The sequence below is a fragment of the Pongo abelii genome, chromosome 8 (genome assembly GCF_028885655.2).
Source record: "Pongo abelii isolate AG06213 chromosome 8, NHGRI_mPonAbe1-v2.0_pri, whole genome shotgun sequence".
Lineage (NCBI taxonomy): Eukaryota > Metazoa > Chordata > Mammalia > Primates > Hominidae > Pongo > Pongo abelii.
Window position 1 is genome coordinate 131024591 of NC_071993.2, and position 20483 is coordinate 131045073.

The window sequence follows — 20483 nt, forward strand, 5'->3', positions numbered from 1 at the left end:
CATAAGATTATAATACCATATTTTTACCTTACCCTTTCTATATTTAGATATGTTTAGATACACAGATACTTACTATTGTGTTACAATTGCCTGCACTGTTCAGTACAGTCACATGTTGTACAGCTGTGTAACCTAGGAGCAATAGACTCTACCATATGGCCATACCAGTAGACTATACCGTCCAGGTTTTAATAAGAGAACTCTGATGTTCACACCATGACAAAATTGCCTAACAATGAATTTCTCAAAACATATCCCGTAGTTAAGCAATGCATGACTGTATTTCTAAATTCATTTCAGCATTCCTGATTGCCTATATATGTGTGTTCTTTGAATGTTCCTTTGAACTGGTTGAAGCATACTATTGCTTTCCTCACTAAATGATAAGTTAAGTAAACTTGACGTGTTCATTGTATATTTTATGACAATCATGACTGTACCTTTTAAAAATTATCCTTTTAACAACGACAACAGGGCAAAGCATTTGGATATACAAGTTCGTGGGAAGTTGCAAAATGTATGGACACAAACATGAACAGCAACAACAACAATAAAATCAGAACTCAATGCCTCAGGGGAGCCTCTGGTGCCTCAAACAAAACCCAGAAGGGATTTGCCAGCCATGCAGGGTTTGAGTGAGCAGCACGAGGCAGATCCTCCAGGGACCAGCAGGCTGCAGAGAGGCCAAAGTCCCCTTGGGCCCTGCAGGGAGCTGCACTTCAGCCCCTGAAGTGCAGAGCAATGAGGTTAGGTCTGAAAAATAACAAACGAGGTCCTAAAAGCATCACTGCTACCTGTAGAGCTGAGCCAGGTATGTGCCAACTGGCTGGAGCCTGTTGCTGAGGTGTTGCTGACAGCCTGGTAGGCAGAAGCCCAGGGCCCAGGCCACGGTGGGGCTGTCTGGTGCCATGAAGCCACCTGCAAAGATAAACACAGCCCATCTTGGGCCTAGAGGGACACCACTGTCCTGGTCCTCTTCCCAGATGGAGCAAACAGAACCCCTGCTGCCCCATGGAATAGAAGGGGGATCTGTGTAGTGGGTAGTTCTGAGAAGGTATTTGTATCTCCAGAGCTGAGGCTAAACAGGTCCTTTGTGGCATCCTAATTAAAGAGACCATCGTCATCATGGTCACCTGCTTCTGCTTCCAGCCAGGGTCATCCTGCAAAGCTCCACAGCTTGGGATAGGAGGTGCTGGTCCTACAAGGTTAAAGTGTCCATGATGTTTGCAAAGGCCCTGGGCTGGGGTGTGAGGCTGAGCTGGGTTTGAGTCTCAACTCTCCCTTTTGCCTGCTGTGTGACCTCACAAGGGGTGTTTAACTCACCTGATGAGTTGTGGGATTACCTAAGAATATAGGAAACGTGGAAAAAGCATCTGATATAGAGCAGATTCATCCTAAATATCAGTACTCCCATTCCTTCTTGTAGAGCAGGAAACAGGTCTTCTGTAGGTTCTACAAAGCAGCAGATAAGATTTGGCCAATCTCTACAAGTCAAAAATTCTACTTCTGGCTCAACACAAATTCACTTCTTCTCCGTGGGTCTTTAAAACAAGGGGGTCTGAACCTGGTATGAAATTCTAGCACTCAATCTTGCCATTTTCAGAACCTGGGAAAACTGACTTGCTTTTCTAAGAAATGCCTGCAAAGTTCCAGCAGAACGCTGGTCCCACTCTCTTTCCCTCTTGACTCTCCCCAGACAGATGCGTTACCATTGAGATGAGAATTTCTGGACGGTGCAAAGCAAATCTGAGGGTGGCTCCTCAGAGTTCTGTGTGGAATTTTCTATAACCTCCACTGCCCTCTGGACAACAGACAGAATCCCAACCACATTGCCAGCATTCTGCTTCCAAAGAGGAGAAGCAACAGTACCTCTTCCCTTCATAAAGATGGCTGGCCGTTCTCAGGCATCCTAAAGCTGGAGTGTGGGCTCCACAGGGCGGGTGCTGGGCCTCAGCTGTCCAGAGAAGTCAGCCTCAGGTCAACGTGGGCCGCTTGGCCTGTTATTCCAAATGATGGAATTCTCTGGCCTTGAAAGCTCATCTCCTCCTTTCCACCAAATGATTAAAATACTAAGTGAAAAACATTGCTGAGATTCAAAGGGAGCCGGGGCACAGTGTGTCCTTAAATAACTCCTCAGGCCGCAAGTCTAATCACTCTTTGTCCTGAACTTCTGGTAGCAGCATCAACTTCTCGAAGGGCCCAGGAGTGCAGTTTTTTTTTCCCCTACAAAGACCATACTTTTTCTGCAGGTAATTTCCCCCTTTGACAACTATTCCAAGAATGCAAAAAGAAGGAATATTCTCTTCCTAAAAATTATACTTCCAGACTTTGAGCTGTGACGATGCTCATGAAGAGTCAATAATATGCTGCTGCCATGGAAATCACAAGCACAAAGAAGATGTCTTTAGCCAGCCCCAGAGGTTCCCTCTCAAGGGCTGTTCCAGGTGCATTTTAAATCATGCCAGCAATGGTAACCCACGCACCAGCAGGGTCTCCCTGCCTCCAAGGACCTGGCTAAGCTCTGCATTGACCCTTCTTCTGTGGTCTCTACAAGCCCACGGTTACATTCATGTCCTCAAGGCTACCTCTGACCTTCAATTTAGCGTTTATTCTCCCACCTACCTTCTCACACATACACTCCCTGCTGCCTATCCAGCCAAGTCAGACCTGGACTATGCAGTTTCTGCAAACACACACACACACACACCACTCATGCATGTCATTTGTGTATTTATAGCTTTTTATGGAGTAGTTGGAGACAGGGAGGAAGTGTCAGGGCATACCACTGCCTGTTCACAAAAGCCTTACTTCCTTCGGGTACAGAGACTACATTTCCCAGCTTCCCTTGCAATTAGGTTTGGCCACGTGACTTGCATTCTAGCTAATGGAAGCGGGGCAGAAGTGAAGTGCCATGGTCTGTTCATATAATGGAATACACTTCAACAATAAATAGAAACAAACTACTGTCTCTCTCTCTGAGTGAACCTTAAAAACATGAGGCTAAGTGAAAGAAACCAGACACATGAGACCACAGATTGTATGACTCGCTTTCAGTGAAATGTCCAGAAGAGGAAAATCCACAGAAAGTAGCAGTTCCCTGGGGATAGGAACAGAGATGACAGGAAATGGGCATGAGGGATCTTACCGGGGATGAAAGCACTCTAAAACTGTTTTATGGTGATGGTTACAGCACTTGGTAAAGTTACCAAAATCAGTAAACTGATATCTGAAATGGATAAACTTCATGATATGTAAAATGTACCTCAATAAAGTTGTTTTAAAAAAAGGAGTGAGAGAGCTATTCCCAGCCCCAATCTGGAAAAACCTTTTGCATGTTCTCCAGGCCCTTTCCTTCATGTAAACCAGACCATGATGGAGACCGGGAGGAGGGACCCTGGGTCCCAAGTGACTACATGGAGGCAAGCCAACCCCAGGCCTGTCCTGCAAGCACGAGGTGCGCGGCCTCGTGTCGAGCCAGTACTCGTTTGAATTTTGTGGTAAAAGCAGCTAGCTTCCACCTCCCAGGTGGCTCCCTGGCAACCACACATATTTCAGTGTGAGTGGCATTGTGGTTCTTTGGCCACACCAGCCTTGGAATTGTTTCTTGGCTACCAGCTTTTTCGTCTTCCCCACCTCTCACTGGGTCCTCTCTTCCTCTCCACTCTTTCTCCCTCTGCCACATCCCTGCCTTTTGAATTGTGCCCAGAGATTCCAGATCCTTCTCTATTATGCAAACCAGAGATGACCAAGTATAAGGGCTTGTTTTCAGAGTAGTCTTGGGAGAGAGGGAAGAGGAGAGGTATTTGCCTTTGTGCGTGGTTGAGGGTCGGGGCTGAGCTTAGAACTGGGAGACTAAGCTTAGGTGGGAGGCTTACGGGACCAGGCTCTATCAGATTCTGCTGCAGGTGCTTGGGCAGTGCTGAGACCACTTAGCCCCCTGCAACAACTGGGGAAGGGAGGAGGGCAGGCAGACGTGGACCTGGGCATGCCAGGGACACAGACCTTTCGCCATCTCCAGCACTCAGGTTTTTCTGCTTCTCCAGAACTGAATTGGCACTTGGGTGGTCAGAGTCAAGAACATCTCTTTGAGTCATAACAGAGAAAAGGTATTGAGTATTAGCACAGGAGAGTCACTGAAACAAAGAAATGCCTTAAAGTATTCATATTATCAGTGACAAGCAACATAATTTAGCAGGCATCATTGAAACTGTCAGGGAGAAAACTCCGGGAAAGTTTCTGTGGCATAAGCATCGACAATGGCAGCTGATTTTACAAGTCCCATTGTTACTCACCGAAGGTGTTTACAGTGGATTGGACATTTTCTTCATTCCTTGCACTGTCACTCTCAAGCTCCTACAGAAGCCACTGCAGGCCCCACACAGCATGCGCCCCTCCATTCTCCCCAGCACTGCGTGAAAGCAGCCCTGACAAGCCCCACCTGCATTCACGAGGCTTCCTCCCAACTGCTTTCCTGCCTCCGCCTTTTCTTCCTCTAACACACGCTCCCCAGCCACTGTGATCTTTTAAACTCACATTTATAGCCATGTCAATCTTCTGCTTCAAACGCTCTGAAGGCTGCCCATTCCCCTCAAGATAAAGCTCGTCTGCCTTAGTGGGGCAGGGTCACCCTGCTCAGTTATTTGAGTTGTGCACTGCACAAGTGTAGGGGTGCACTGAGACACATCTGTACTCCATGCCCATGAAAGTAACACAGAGTGAGACCTTCAAGGCCTTCAGGTCCCCAAGTCTCTCTGGCCTCACGTGTCACCATCTTTGACAGACGCTTTCTATCCAGCCACGTAGAATTCCCAGTCCACGCGGCTCGGTCCCTTCTGCTTGGAACTCCTCCCCACTCCCTTCTTCCTCCAGGTGTTTCCCATTCACCCTTCACAGCTCAGTTAAGCATCACGTCCTCCAGGAGGCTGCCTGGTCCCCTCGCCAATTCTCTCTGCTCCGCCCACACCCACCAGGTGGCTGTGGTTTCTCTGATACCCACATCAAAGCACAGGTCACTCTGTGCTCTGCCTACACCATGAGCTCCCGGAGGATGACCACATCTCGGGAGATGGGAGGTGAGGTTTGGACTGTCCCTCATAGAGGGAGTGGGCCCAGAAGCAGAGGCACAGATGGCTACCCCTCAGCCAGACGAAGGCCATGAGGGAAATGCTGCAGGAAGCCAGAGGGAAACTGAGGCCAGGATCAGGGCTCTGAGGCTGATAAACCTACAAACCAGGGTCACCATGGGAAAACTGAAGCAAAGATGGCAGGTAATTGTTGAAAATATTCACTGACCCCTTCCCCAACCCGTCTCCATCCCTTCCCCCCACCACACTGCTCATCTCCAGCCAGGCCTTTTCTGGGCCACAGCCACCATCTCCTGCTCACCCCAGGGCCAACAAGACACATGCTAACTCAGCCTGGCACAAATGCCCTGGGAAGGGCCTGGGTGGCAAAGGGTTAAGATGGTCAGGCTCAATGCAAATGGCACCACTGGACTGTGGGAATGGTGCAGGCCTAGGGTTTGATCCAGCTCATCATTATAATATATGATGTTAATGGGGCCCAAAGAACTAAGGTGAAGGGTGCCCTTTAATCCCCTTGAAGTTAGATGCAGATCCCCAGCTCGGCTGGAGACACAATATTCTCTCCTAGACCGTCGGGAGCTTGACCCATGGGCACTGGCAATGAACCTCTCAGAATCCTTGTTTACCTACAAGAGATAATAAAACCGCATAATCACGGAGATGAATACGCATAGTCACAGAGATCAACCAAGAGTGATTGAATCTTCCATTCTGCTGGAATGATTAAAATTCTCCAGATGGGTCTTTGCTATAAGAGGTCAGATAATTGGATTCTTTCTAAAGGGAGAGTTCTTTCCTTCTGCATCCACAGAGCAAATACCTATTTGAGAGTTCAGGCCCGGGAGGCCCTATGGGCAATGACAACTTCCGAGCACGCAGGGGTGCGGGTCGGGGGATGGACACAGGAAGAACAGGCCAGGGCAGTGGCACGACCTCACATCAAGGAAGCCAGGCTCTTGTTTGGTTTTGTTTTTAAATAAAACTGCTATGTTAAAAGCTTTTTGTTCTATACTGAGTTTCTAAATCTTGGGCTTCTTTTTTCTTTAAATGAGAAACAGATCATGATGAAGGCATTTTGTTATGTATATTAAATGCAGACATATCCAGAGAAAACAAATAAAAGGCAGAAGTAACACAGGTTTATGCGTCTGTGCTCAGATGCTTGTGCATTTGCTCACAGTTACTTAAAGTCAGTTTCTATCGTCTTGTATTACGCAGAAAGGGGAGTATTTTCGAAGCCCTTTCTCAATTAAAGGGAAATGGCTCTGTCCGATCTTTTCTCCGACATGGTTTTACAACAGGCTCTTTTCCTCCCTGCCCCACTCCTTCTGTAGGAGTTGACTGCTTCTTCCCTCTTGGTATTTACCCCAGCAAATTACGTCCTCCAATTGGAGGAAAAAAAGATTTGATATTTAAGTATGTCACAAAAAACCAGGCAAATATACTGCTGCAAGGGGTATGGAGTTAGAAATACCCAGGTCCAAGAGTCTCTGCCACTTACTACTGGGCAGGTGACTTCATCTTCTAGCCTCAATTTTGTCATCTATAAAATGGAAGAATGGCCGGGCACAGTGGCTCACGCCTGTAATCCCAGCACTTTGAGAGACCAAGGCGAGCAGATCACCTGAGGTCTGAATTTCAAGACCAGCCTGGCCAACATGGTGAAACCCCATCTCTACTAAAAATACAAAAAAATTAGCCGGGCATGGTGGAGGGCACCTGTAGTCCCAGCTACTTGGGAGGCTGAGGCAGGAGAATGGTGTGAACCTGGGAGGCGGAGCTTGCAGTGAGCCGAGATCAAGCCACTGCACTCCAGCCTGGGCGACAAGGCAAGACTCCGTCTCAAAAAAAAAAAAAAAAAAATTAGTCGGGTGAGCCTGTAATCCCAGCTACTCAGGAGGCTGAGGCAGGAGAATCACTTGAACCCAGGAGGTGGAGGTTGCAGTGAGCCGAGATGGTGCTACTGCACTCCAGCCTGGGCAACAGAGCAAGACTCTGTCTCAAAATGAAATAAAATGGATGAAAGAATGTGAGAATTAAGTAAAATAAGGCCTGCACAGGAATTTGAAGAGTGTCTGAATAAGCCCACATTATGATGTTTTATGAATTCTGTCTACTAAATGATCACTTATCCCAGAGGACTCAGTTCCTCGGGCTGGAAGGGATCTTGGGATAGTCTATTTACAGAAGAAACTGATCTTGGGAGGGGCAGGATGGCTCACTAGAGCCAGACAGCAGGGAGGTGGCAGCTAATTCTTACTGAGCACCTACATTTGGCATTCTGCCTCCATCTAGGTCCCCCACACAGCCTGTGTCCCCAGAGACACAAGCCTGCTCACAAGGGCTGCTCAGTGCACAAATGAATGGATGAATGGATGGTGGCCCTCCAGTCTCTCCCTCCCCGCATGCCCACCCCCAATTTCTCTCCGCTCAAGCCTCAGCTTGAGGGGTTGAGGTTGGAGAAAAGGAGGGCAGCTGTCAGGGCTGTGGCTTGGGGACAGTCTGAGCCCCAAACCCACACCTGGCCCTGGACAAGGCGAGGGTCCACTGAAGTGGAAACTGGGGGGAAGGAAAGGAAGGAGGTCCAACAATCTCCCCACAGAGGGGCTTTAGGTGATCACCTCCTCTGGTTGCCCCCCCAGGATTCTGTGTGAGCCACCTGGGCTCTGAGGGGAGCCCAGACACCCCTTCCTGCAGTGCAGGCCTAAGTAGGGGCACCAAGACTCCTCTGCTGCATGGGCTAAGACCCCTGACAGCCAAAGCCAACCCCACAAACCAAGTCAAGGCTCCAAGCAAAGGGCCCTATCTGCCATCAAGCCTTTCTCCAAGGGCTGGGTGCCCACAGAGCCCCCCTCAGCAGGAAGCAGGGAGGCCCCGCCCACCTTTCCCAGCTGGTTCTTTGCCCTGGGGAAGATGGATTAGGAGAGATGCTTTCAAAGGCACGGAATTTTTTTTTTCTTCTCTCTCTCTTTTTAATGAAGCAAACCAGATAGACAGGAGAAAACTCAAAAAGAAATGTTTTAAGAATAATGACCTTTTGTTGTTATTGTTTTCAAAAGAAATCATGCTCGTTAGAAACAAATTCAATGATAAATACCAGAGACTAGGAAGGTTGTGTCAGTGGGGAGAAGGACAAAGAGAGGTTGGTTAATGGGTACAAACACACAGTAAGACAGAAAGAGTAAGGTTCAATAGCAGAGTAGGGTGACTAGTTAGCAACAATGTAGGGTGTATTTCAAAATAGCTACAAGAAAGGTCTTGAAATATCCCCAGAATACAGAAATAAATACTTGAGGTGATGGATACCCCAAATACCCTGACTTGGTCACTCCACCTTCCATGCACCTAACAAAATATTACATGTATTAAGCCGTTCTCACGTTGCTATAAGGAAATACCTGAGACGGGGTAATTTTTAAGGAAAAGAGCTTTAATTGGCTCACAGTTCTGCAGGCTGTACAGGAAGCATGGCAGCATCTGCTTCTGGGGAGGCCTCAGGGAGCTTCTACTCATGGCGGAAGGTGAATGAGAGCCCACGTCTTATGTGACAGGAGCAGGACCAAGAGCAAGGGGGAAGTGCCACATACTTTTGAACAACCAGATCTCATGAGAACTCACTCACTATAATGAGGGCAGGACGCGGGGGAAATCCACCCCAATAATCAAATCACTTCCACCAAGACCCACCTCCAACACTGGGGATTACAATGGATTTGGGCGAGGACGCAGATCCAAACCATATCATTATATGTACCCCACAAATATGTATGAACATTATGCATCAATTAAAAAAACAAATTCAAGCAATATAAAAAGGACCAAATGATCCCTTCAAAGTCAAGGGGAGAAAAGGGTAGACAAAGAGTGATTATTCAAGGTTATTGGATTTTGATATGACTGCATGTTTCAAGTTTTACTTCCTGCTCTGAAAGATCAGGGAAGTGCCAGGGTTCCCTCACCTCCTTTTCTGATTTGGTTATGACGTCATGATTTACACCGGCCATGTTTGTGAGAGTTACTCTCTGTTTCATAACACAATTTCACCAGTTGCTGGGGTCTTAATTCTGAAATAGAATGGATTCCGTGTTCAGTGTCATTCCTTTTCAGCACAGTTCCTTGTTCCTAAGATCTACAGTTTGATTCCTCAGTGTTCTGTCAAAAACGGCTTTTAGGAACTGTCCGCCCTGAGTGCCCACATGTGTAAAGCCATCTGTGTGTGGTCTTTATATGTGCCAGGGTCTGCTGATCCACATTGCCTTTCCCCCAAACTGTAGATCGTGGCCACCATCCTCGGGTGCTGAATGCTGTGGGGGTATTTGTGCTTTGGTTTCCTTTGGCTTTTTGGTTGATAGGATTCTGCCTTTGTCACTGTGTTCAGAAGCTAACCACAGTTATGCTTCAGCATGAGTCACTCTGTCTATGTTTCTCTTTCTGGGATACAACGTGCTCAGTTGAATTGGAAGTCCATGTCCTCCTTCTGAAAAGTCAGCTTCCCATAGTTCCTTGAATGCCTTTTCAGTTTCATCCATTCTGTTCTCTTCTTGGAAAAACCAGTTGCCCTTTGCCTGCCATTTACATCTTCTTACGATCAATCTTGCATGTTAATTTGTGCCGGTTTGTTTTGCATAATTGTGTCAAACTTGTGCTTTCAGGGTTGTGTGGCTTTGAACATGGTTCCCGTCGCTGTAATGTTTTACCTTTTTCTTCCATTTGTTTCCTCAACTTGCCTTTCATCTCTCTGTTGTCACAGAATCTCTGCTTGAAACTTACAGAGTTCCATTGAGCTCAGTTTGTCGGTCCGTTGTGTCTGCAGTTTCTTTTGGGGTATGAGGAATTCATTTGATCTTTCCTTTTCCTTCTTTGAGCCCTCCCTCTTGGAAGTGGGTTATTCATCTCACTCTTTCTTACATCCCTTTCCTGCTTTGCTTTTTTCTTGCTGTTGTTAAAGAAAATGTGTTCAATACTACTTGTTAAAGCATGGTAAGGAAGACTTTATTCAGGGCCATTGACATAGTTATAGGGACCACTGCAATGGGGTCTTAGAGTTGGGGAGAGAGATTGCATAGAATTTATGCAATTATATAGGAATTTATAGCCATGAAGAGTGTGGGGGTCAGTGGATAGAAAATTACTAAGAAGAAGGCCGGGCACGGTGGCTCACACCTGTAATCCTAGCACTCTGAGAGGCCGAGGCAGGCAGATTGCCCTGAGCTCACGAGTTCAAGACCAGCCTGGGCAACATGGCAAAACCCAGTCTCTACTAAAAATATAAAAAATTAGCTGGGCACTGGCTGGGCACAGTGGCTCATGCCTGTAATCCTAGCACTTTGGGAGGCGGAGGCGGGCAGATCACAAAGTTAGGAGTTCAAGACCAGCCTGGCCAACATGGTCTAGAGACTATTTTAAGTCTCTACTAAAAATACAAAACATTAGCCAGGCTTGGTGGCAGGCGCCTGTAATCCCAGCTACTCGGCAGGCTGAGGCAGGAGAATTGCTTGAACCCAAGAGGCAGAAGTTGCAGTGAGCCGAGATTGCACCATTGCACTCCAGCCTTGGCGACAGAGCAAGACTCCGTCTTGAGGAAAAAAAAAATTAGCTGAGTATGGCAACACACACCTGTGGTCCCAGCCACTTGGGAGGCTGAGGCACAAGAATCGCTTGAACTTGGGAGGCAGAAGTTGCAGTGAGCCAAGATCGTGCCACTGCACTCCAGCCTGGGTGACAGAGGGAGGCTCTGTCTCAAAAAAAAAATAATAAAATAAAAATAAAAAAAATTACTGAGAGGAAACATAAGAGTTAAGGGAGATTCTGGCTGAACTGACCTAACAGAATTCCTGCTGAAGACAGGCCAGGGTAATCAGACATCACCTTGGGGATGATGGCAGCTGAGCAACCTGATCAGATATTGAGGATGGGGGTGGGGGGGGTGGGTTCTTGCTGAACTGACTTACCAATGTTCTTTGCTAAAACTGGATTTCACAAGGAAGTGCACAGATGGGCCGAGGGGAAGATTTAGAAGCCTGACTAAAGTTTGGTCAAGCAAAGAATCTTTTGTTAGTCCCTACCTCCCTTGTTCAAGGGAAAAAAGAGGGATTCTTCTTTCTTTTGAACAATATAAACTCATTTTCTTGTTCAGTTGCCTATTGTTCATGAAGGACCGCTGAATCAGCTGCTGGGAGTTGGTAGCAGAGGAGATCTCCTGGATGGTGTGAGCCATCAGGCCTTTAATGAGGATAGTTTTGTTTCTATAAAAATAAAAGAAAAATAAATGTTAATAGTAAGAACAAACCATAAACTCGCTTTCTGAGTCCATAGTGCAGCCAGTAAAGATTTCTAGATGCTGGCCCTGAAGTATCTTCAGCTGCAGCAAGGCTCCGGGAGGGCAGTAGGAGTCTAACGGATTTTCCAGGTTTGCAGTTTGGATGTCATGAAGGTTGTCCATACGTAAGCTGTTGTGGTTGGTGGTTCCTCCGAAGTTTAGTAGAAAGTTGCTCAGCTTTAGCTTACAGGGCATTAGGAAAACAGCAGTGATCCCAAGCCAGAAAGATGAGAGAAAATTGGAAACATTAGTTTGGAAAGTCATAGCCAGATATTGAGCGAAACTGGGAGAACTCAGGATCCAGTCCAAACTACATGTGGATAATAAAACCTCAAAGTAAATGAACAGGGCTAGAATCAAATATTAGGTACACTATAGTTTTCTTCTGAAACAATTTTTCTCCCTATAGTCACCCCCATTTTTACCAAAGATAATCAAAGAAAGACTAATTCATTTGCAAAACAATAAGTTTAAGTCTATTATTTACACAAATGCAGCAAGAATAGTGACTGACCACTTAGGCTCTTGTTCAGTTTGCTTTGCTAGAACTTTTAGTAAGGAATCTCAGATTAGACTTCTGAAAGCCTCTTTAGGATATGAAGCCAAACCAATGACCTACTATCAGGCTTCATCTGTTATGTCTAGATTTGAGTGAATTCCTCTCTTCTTGAGGTCCTTGAATATCCTGAGGTTTCTGTGCCTGCCAAGAAGGGATATTCCTTATTCATCTGTAAGGCTGGAACCCTCAAGCCAGTTTTATTAAGATGGGGGTGGCTTATTGGCTCCATAAAGTCAACCTTAGTTCCTTAAAGCTGTCTGGTCATATCTGAAAATATGGCATTCCAGTCAAAGCCTTGTAATATATCCAGTGCTTCCAATTGTGTCCTGTTATAAGGAGGACAGATTCTTATTTAACTTATGCAAATAACTATATTGCCATAAACATAAGAATACTTACAAATAGTTTCTGAATTCTGGATGGATCAAGGAGGGAGAAACCCCGTTTTTGTTCACAAAAGTATACTTTATCAAATTGTTGCAATCTATAGATAGCTTTTTTTTAAAGTTTGCTTAAATCTGGACAACAAAACAATTAAAGCAAGCAATGTTTTAAATAAAAAGTCATTAAAAATTATCCTCATCAGTTTATTCAGTCCCATGTAATTACTTTGTGTTCTGCTTGATATTGAAATGGTTGTTTCATGAACCCATCAGTTTCTTCACCAGAGTTCTGGAAATTCTTACTCAGACCAATGGTATGATCTTAAAGTTTTGAGAAACCTGTGTTCTAGAGTACTTGTCAGAGTCTTTTCCATGAAACTCCTTGAAAAATAAATTTTGGACTGTAGCTGATTGCAAATAATTTCAGAGAAGAATAAAAACAATAACTGTAAGGCCGGGCGTGGTGGTTCATGCCTGTAATCCCAGCACTTTGGGAGGCCGAGGCAGGCGGATCACCTGAGATTGGGAGTTCGAGATCAGCCTGACCAACATGGAAAAACCCCATCTCTTCTAAAAATACAAAATTAGCCAGGCGTGGTGGTGCATGCCCGTAATCCCAGCTACTTGGGAGGCTGAGGCAAGAGAATCACTTGAACGTGGGAGGGGGAGGTTGTCGTAAGCCGAGATTGTGCCATTGCACTCTAGCCTGGGCAACAAGGGCAAAACTCCACTTCAAAAAAAAAAAAAAAACAACAAAACAACAAAAAAAACAACTGTGGATGACAAAGACTTAGAATAGCCATGGTTAAAAATAGCATGAGAGTTCATTATTATTATTATTATTATTATAATGATGCAACTCACAAAGAAATTTGGTTCTTTCAGTGGAATACAACAATTTAACATAGCCAAAATTATGACTGATAGAATATTAGATTTCTAGACATCTCACACAATTTTTAAAACATTCATATTGATAACATACCCATAGGCCAGGCACACTGGCTCATGCCTATAATCCCAGACCTTTTGGAGGCTGAGGCAGGAGGATCACTTGAGGCCAAGAGCTCAACACCAGCCTGGGCAACATAGTGAGACCCTGTCTCTACAAAAATAAAAAAAAAAATAGCCAGTCATGGTGGTGCACACCTGCAGTCCTAGCTACTCAGATGGCTGACGAGGGAGGATCCCTTGAGCCCAGGCATTTGAGGTTACAGTGAGCAATGATCACATCACTGCACTCCAGCCCAGGTGACAACAGAGCAAGACTATGTATCTTAAAAAAAATCATAAATATTACTTAGAGAAAGTTTTGAATCACTTATCTGACAATGCTTCCCATAAAATTTAACATCAAATAAGTCTAGTTAGTTTAGCCTCTCTCTTTTACAAAACCACGGACACATCTTTTGAGCTTATCCGGGAGCCCAGTTTAAAAAATCCCAACGTTAATTCAAGGCCAAAAAGATTTAATTTAGAATTTGATAATGGGAAATTTTTTTCAATGTCAAAAAGTTTAAAATGCTTCATCAAAATAGGATCACAGGTCACTTTGAAGTAAGAGTCACTCATTTAAACAGAGTAATAATTAAAAACTTCAAGAGGCAAATACAGAAGTTTACACAGTTATCAATAAAACCTTAACTCTTTTAATATTGAGAAAATGCACTTATCTTAAGTAATCAAATACTTAATAAAAGACAATAATGAAACACAAGAAAGTATCTTAATAAAACACAAAATATTTGTTTACTTAAAAGATAAGGAAAAACCCTTCATATTCTCAAACTAATACTCAGAAAATCCTGTCATTTTAACAGAGAAGACCAAAATCTACTTTTGTATCAATGTAATGCTGAAACTTATTTTAATAAACCTTATAAATGAATCTATTCAATCATAGTTAGCTTTGACCATACAAGATAAAATTTTCACAATGCTTTTATAACCTTTTTTTTACTTCCATTACTGATATGCATTAAACAATTAAGCAATTCATTTTTACTGTGCATTCTACTCTAAGATTGGATTTATAGTTTTATGTCCTTAAACATCTAGCAGAGACAACACAGACCTCTCTGACCAGAGAACCCAGGCAAAAATATAGGTCTGTATTATATTCAGTGCTGACAATTCTGAAGACCTATCTTTATTTGATCAGTAATTTTTAAACTAGCTTTTGTTTAACAAGGATTATTCCAGAGCACATGAACTTAAAAAAAATTGAGTCAGTTTCTAATTTTCTGAGAATTCTATGAAAACTTAATTTGTTTGAGCATTTATTTATTCCTAAGCCAATTTTAGCATATTGGTTGGGTAATGCCATTGGAGGTAGAAAAAGTTCACATATACATAACATATAAACATAGATCATACATGTACACGTCCAGAAACATACAAAGAGATGCAACTAGATCTTATGGCTTTTCATTTTTAAAAAAATTTTAGTAATGAGGTAGTCAAACAGAGTAATACAAACTCACTGGTTTATCTTCACTTTATATTTTTATCCAGATTGTGTTTCTGATGAAAATAAGACAAGTTGAATTTGCCTACTCAACAAGGGCTAAAGCTTTTTACCAATATTTGTGGTGAAGATTTTAAGATTTTTTCATTCGCTCAATTTCCAAATAGTCCTTTCTTTTTCTCTTTTCAGCCTCGGGTGCTTGCTTTTGAGGGGCCCTGTGTCCCTTATGAGCCCCTGGAGGGTAGAGAGGCTAAAATTCAATTGACTCAGGGGCAGGAGTGGGAAGGGAAAGGATCTGGCAAAGGTAGCCAGAGTTGGCAGAGCATCTAGTCAGCAGGGGTTCAAAGAAAGGGGCTTCTGGTGACAGAATCATTCCAGTGGGAGAAGCAGGATCTAGTAGAGAGAACAGAAAGAATAAACAGAATGGGGAGGCCTCACAGAGAGTCAGGAAGAAAGACTCCCAGCCCAGGCAGTCAGGGAATAATTCCAACTCAGAACAAGGAGCCAGGAAAAAGACCTCCCAGCTAAGGAAGTACCCTTCAAAAGAAGCCTGGGACTCTAACCCAGCTTCACAGAGTATACTCATACCTTAAGAATCAAAATCTGTCTTTACCAACTTGCCCATTTCACCACGTTAGGACACACAGAGTGTACCTTCCAAGGACATTTGTCCAGAGCAATTGCTCAGGAGTCTGACTCATCAATTGATCCTCTACTATATTAAATAATTTCACTTTAACAATTACGGGGCCATGTTTGGTCTCTGTCCTTCCTTCTCTTCAAATGTTGAATGGACTTTGACTGTGGTTTATAGTCAAGAGGGATACACTAAAAGATTACCATTCATGCAGGGATTTAAGACCATTTCCTAAAGGGAAATTGAAGCAGTTGACAACTTGGTGGAGATCTTTCTCTTGAGTTGATAACTCTTTTCATGGGGTAACCTCCACACTCCTGCCTAGGAGAGTCACACATTTGAAGACAGAGCAGAAAAGGGGCTGACATCTCATTTTAGGAAAACCTGCACCTAATCCTGTATTTCAGTGTGCCTCTCCTCTCTTCCCTGCTCCCTGAGACCAAGGTCCCTCTTCTCAGTCTCTCTGGAAAGCAGACCTCCAGTCTTCTGCAGGATAGCAGAAGAGTCAGGTGCCCATTCCTCAAAGGGAAGCAGGGAATCTTGAGGTCTATTTCCTCCACAGACTTTGTATTCCAAATTCCACAGTCCTCCTGCTTTCACCCCCACTGGTCCCCACACTAGGGATCCTGCTGACTTTATCTTGTCAGTTAATCATTTACTCTCTTGCTATGGTCTAAATGTATGTGTTCCTGCAAATTCATATGTTGGAACCTAATACCCAATGTGATAGTACTAAGAGTTGGGGCCTTTAGGAGGTGATTAGGTCACAAAGGCTCCACTCTCCTGAATAGAATTAGTGCCCTGATGAAAGAGATCTGAGTGCCCCATGAAAGAGATCTGAGCAAGCCTGCTTGCATATTTCACCATGTTAGGACACATAGAATGTGCCATCTATGTGGAACAGGCCCTCCTCAGCCACTGAATCTGCTGGTGCCTTTATCTTGGACTTCCCAGCCTCCAGAACTATGAACAATAAATTTGTATTGTTTATAAATTACTCAGTCTAATGTATGTTGTTATGGCAGCTGAACAGACTAAGACACTCATTCATCCACTGTCCAGTTCCCAAAACATCCTGTTGTTATTCCACTCACTTTCTATTTGTCCTTAAGAGTTTGTGCTCCCTTTAATTCCTTTACTGTCTTTTTGGTGGGATTTGGGGTGGGGGTAGAAGTAAATTCACGTGTTCAGTCTGCCATATTTAACTGGATGTCACTTCTATCTGGTTTTCAAGGTGTACACTTTAATCAGAGTCTACCACACCAGTCCTACCGTCACTGAACTTCAAAATCCTGCTGCATTCAAGACCCAAATGAAACATCAACCCTATCTGAACAAGCCCCTCTGAACAACCCCCGATACCCTCTAATGTATAATTTTACAATACCAGGACCCCATCCACACAGACAGGACCCTTAGAGGGCCTGGGCAAGTGTACAAATGGACACCCACATACCATATGTCTAAATATTCAAAAGTTATAAATCAAGCAAACAAGCTGTTAAATACATTCCCTCCTCCTACAATGATAATTATACTTTCATAACAACCTGGAAACTTAAGTTCAAATTTAGAATTATCGGACTGCTTGGAGTTCTGCACTGAAACAGGCAGTGCAGCAACAGTTGGCCCCTAGCCTGTCCCTTTTTTTCATACTGGCCCACCCTGGACCAGTTGTGAACACCTATATTCATTCACTCTCTAGGCCCTTATATGAAAGCTCTTCTCCCCATCCCCACAAATATCCCCCCTTGGCCCAACTTTGGGCCTGGAAGTACTCATCCAATTGTGTGGCCCACCTGAGGAAGAGGCCCAGGAAGAAAGCCAGCACAGGCCCTGGAAGTACCTTGGAGCTTGTAATGGTTAATTTTAATGGATCACTTTGGCTGGCCACAGGCTGCCCAGATATTCGGTTAAACATTATTCTGGGTGGGTCTATCACGGTGTTTCTGGATGAGATAAACATTTGAATCAGTAAACTAAGTAGCTTACCCTCCCCAGTGTGAGTGGGCTGCATTCAATCCATTGAAGGCCTGAACAGAGCAAACGGCCAAGTAAGGGAGAATTCTCTCTCCTCTGTCTGACTGCCTTCTAGCTGGGAAATTGGTCTTCTCCCACCTATGAATTTAGACTTGGACTTGGATGGAATGTACACCACTGGATCTCCTCATTCTCAGACCTTCAGACTCAAACTGGAACTATACCATTGGATCTCCTGGGTCTCCAGTTTGCCAACTGAAGGTCTTAGGATATCTCAACCTCTATAACTACATGAGCCACTTCCTTATAATAAAGTGCCTATAATAAATGCTTCTTATATAATATATATACATTTAAATATGTGGGTGTGTAACCTATTGGTTCTGTTTCTCTGGAGAACTCAGACTAATACAGGGCCATTTGGATGGGGCTTTCCAATGTTCCAGGAATTGGAGCATTGTCTAGAAGGAAGAGGTGTAGGAGACCAGAAAATGCTACTCCAAAGTATGCCTCTTTGGCTTAAGACTTATTTTGAGCTTATTATTTTGAGAAGCTACAGACACAAAAGATGCTCTGAAAACAAAGTGGCAGCTACCTTTGTGTAAGGGAAATTTATATCTATAAAAGGTAAAATCTCCATCTGTAAGAGTGTCTCCCTCTCTGTACCAGGACTCAAATCACTAAAGACTCCTATCAGTGGAGAAGGTGCTGACTCAGATCTGCAAATACAAATATTACTCTTTGTTTACTGTGTTTTTCTTCCCATAACTACCCTTCCCCATGCCTTTGTTTCTTAGTTTCCATAGACAATCATTTTTAAGCCTGAATTCCAAGCCACCTCTTTGAGATTTATTCATTTTTCTGAGTACCTCCCATCTATGCATGAGGGTATATTTGTTATTAAACTTCTGTTTTTCTCTTGTTAATCTGTCTTTTCTTACAGGGGTCTGTCCCAACTAAAAACTATGAAAAGTAGAGAGAAATTATTTTCCTCCCCTACATAGGCATGAGCTCCAAGTTGGCATGTCAACTTGGCTTTTGGACTCTAACCCTAGGAAAAGGGCATGACCAGAGAAAGATCAGATGGGGTGTGACACAGAAGTGTCAGAGAGGACCAGCTTTTGTTGTCTAGGAGACTTTCTGATCTCACTCATGTCTGGAACAAAGGAGAGAAGAGTCTTCCCCATCCCAAGCCTAGCTCAAAGAAACAAACATTCACAAAAATTTCGTAGCTTCCAATCTTATAGCATCATCCAAATCCCTCCCAATTTGTACCCGCCTCCCATCAACATAATAACCCACCTCTTCCAGGGAACAGAGCCAAGGAGGTTTACCTTTTAAAGGCTTTGTCTTCTGTTACGATCTGCCATGGTCTACAGCATAACCAGTTAAATCTTGATCTCTTTCTGTCCAGTTTCTTCTGTCTTCCTGATGACTAGTGTCCATATGTCAAAATATATTGATATATATTTTAGATATGGAAACAATCAGCCGTTAAAACAGTAGTTCCCAGCCTGTAGGGTTTCAGAAACCAATACTTTAAATTTTAAGTTAATTCACAGGCCGTGATTCCACTAAAGAAAGCCAGTTGAACACAAAAACATAGGAACAGCATAATCTCTGTGTAAAGGATACTCCTCTAAATTAAATAAGCTTGGCTTTATTAAAAAAACTCATTATATTTTCTTTATTTTTCACATTTAGTCTTAGACCAGGGAAACCTTGATTCTTTTCTCATTTTTTCCACAAAGACCAATATTTGGAAATTACTTCTTTAAAGCTCATAACGGGAAAAATTTTAAAGCCATTATGTTAACACAGAAGCACGCCAGTGTCCAGATTCCTGGGATGGGCAGGGAGTACAGAGAGAAGAAGACGTCTGCCCTCCAGCAGGGCTCACTCCGACTCTGTTCTTTTTCCATGGCTCAGGCTGGACTTTGACATTGACAGGCGCAGCTCCTAAATCTTCCTTTCCTTTCAAATTCATTTCTCCCAGGTCATCTGGACAGTAAGCTCCTCTACAGTGACAAGTGTTTTGCTTCATTTTGGTTTTTTCTTCTCATCTCCAAAGCCAGGACTAGCGTGAGCTTATCTCTCACCGTTCCCCCAACAAAAGCCCCCTCTCCAGGTGCTGCCTCTGCTGCCCTCACCTGTACTGTGCCCATCCAGCCTCCCCGTACTTGCTCATGCCTTCTCCCCCAGAAATGCCCTCTGCCATCCCAGATGCTGTGGAGCCCAGCCCAGGGCCCCTCTCCAGGAAGCCCACTGGAACCTCCCTGTCTTCTGAGTGCCTGTGACCCCCTTAGCAACACTGGGTTCTCAGCAACCTCCAACCTCCAGGCGTTCTCAAATCTATCACAGATGTGTCCACTGGACTGGAGCTCCACCTGCATCACACACTGTCATGGATGTATCAGGAGTTGGCATCTTACCATCCTCTGCCCCAGGAGCAGTATGGGTGCTTTTTGCTAAAAGCCAGTACACTGAAGCTTCAGCCTAGATTGTAGCCCAGCGTTCTGCTCACAGTTGGGGGAACCAGACGGGGGCTGCCCGGCTGTCCTGCCTTACCCTGCGGGGAGAGCGCTTGGTTATTTCCATCCAAGCCCCTCCCTGGTGCGTTTGTTCTGCAAACTCTCTGGTCACACTCCAAGCCACTGCCTTTGCTGCACTGTCTGTAAACATGACAGTCTCGGGGCTATATTAAGATTTTATGAGTCTGTAAAACAGATTAAGAGATTCAGTGTGAAATTCTTCTCCTTTTTAAAAGCTCTTCTTTCCCTTCAGATCCCATCAGCTGCACCAACCCTGGCCCCCTTGGCTTCCCATCCTGCCTGGGGACTGGTGCTCTGAGATTTCAAAGTTAAAGTAAATGCTGCTTTTTCAAAACATATGGGCACCAGCTTCCCTCCCTTCCCATCCAGTGTTACTATTCGACTAGGTGATGGATCCCATTTTTCTTGACGCTTAGGCATTGAAGGGGCTTTCTAAATGGTGTCTTTCCCGTCTCTAAATGAGCATGGCTCCAAATATAAGCCACTCAAGTGAGAATGTGAA

General features: G+C 44.3%; 1 long non-coding RNA gene across 2 annotated transcripts; it reads right to left on the bottom strand.

Annotated features, from left to right (window-relative positions):
• Positions 1-8496: 8496 nt before the first annotated feature.
• On the bottom strand, positions 8497-19969 carry LOC103891741 (uncharacterized). Of its 2 annotated transcripts, XR_008510691.2 has the most exons (3): positions 18764-19969; positions 11036-11329; positions 8497-10020 (listed from the first exon to the last, which is right to left on the bottom strand). It is a non-coding gene; the product is annotated as an uncharacterized LOC103891741 (long non-coding RNA). The 2 variants fall into 2 exon arrangements; XR_010141638.1 differs by having other exon boundaries at positions 8497-11329.
• Between the last annotated feature and the right edge of the window lie 514 nt (positions 19970-20483).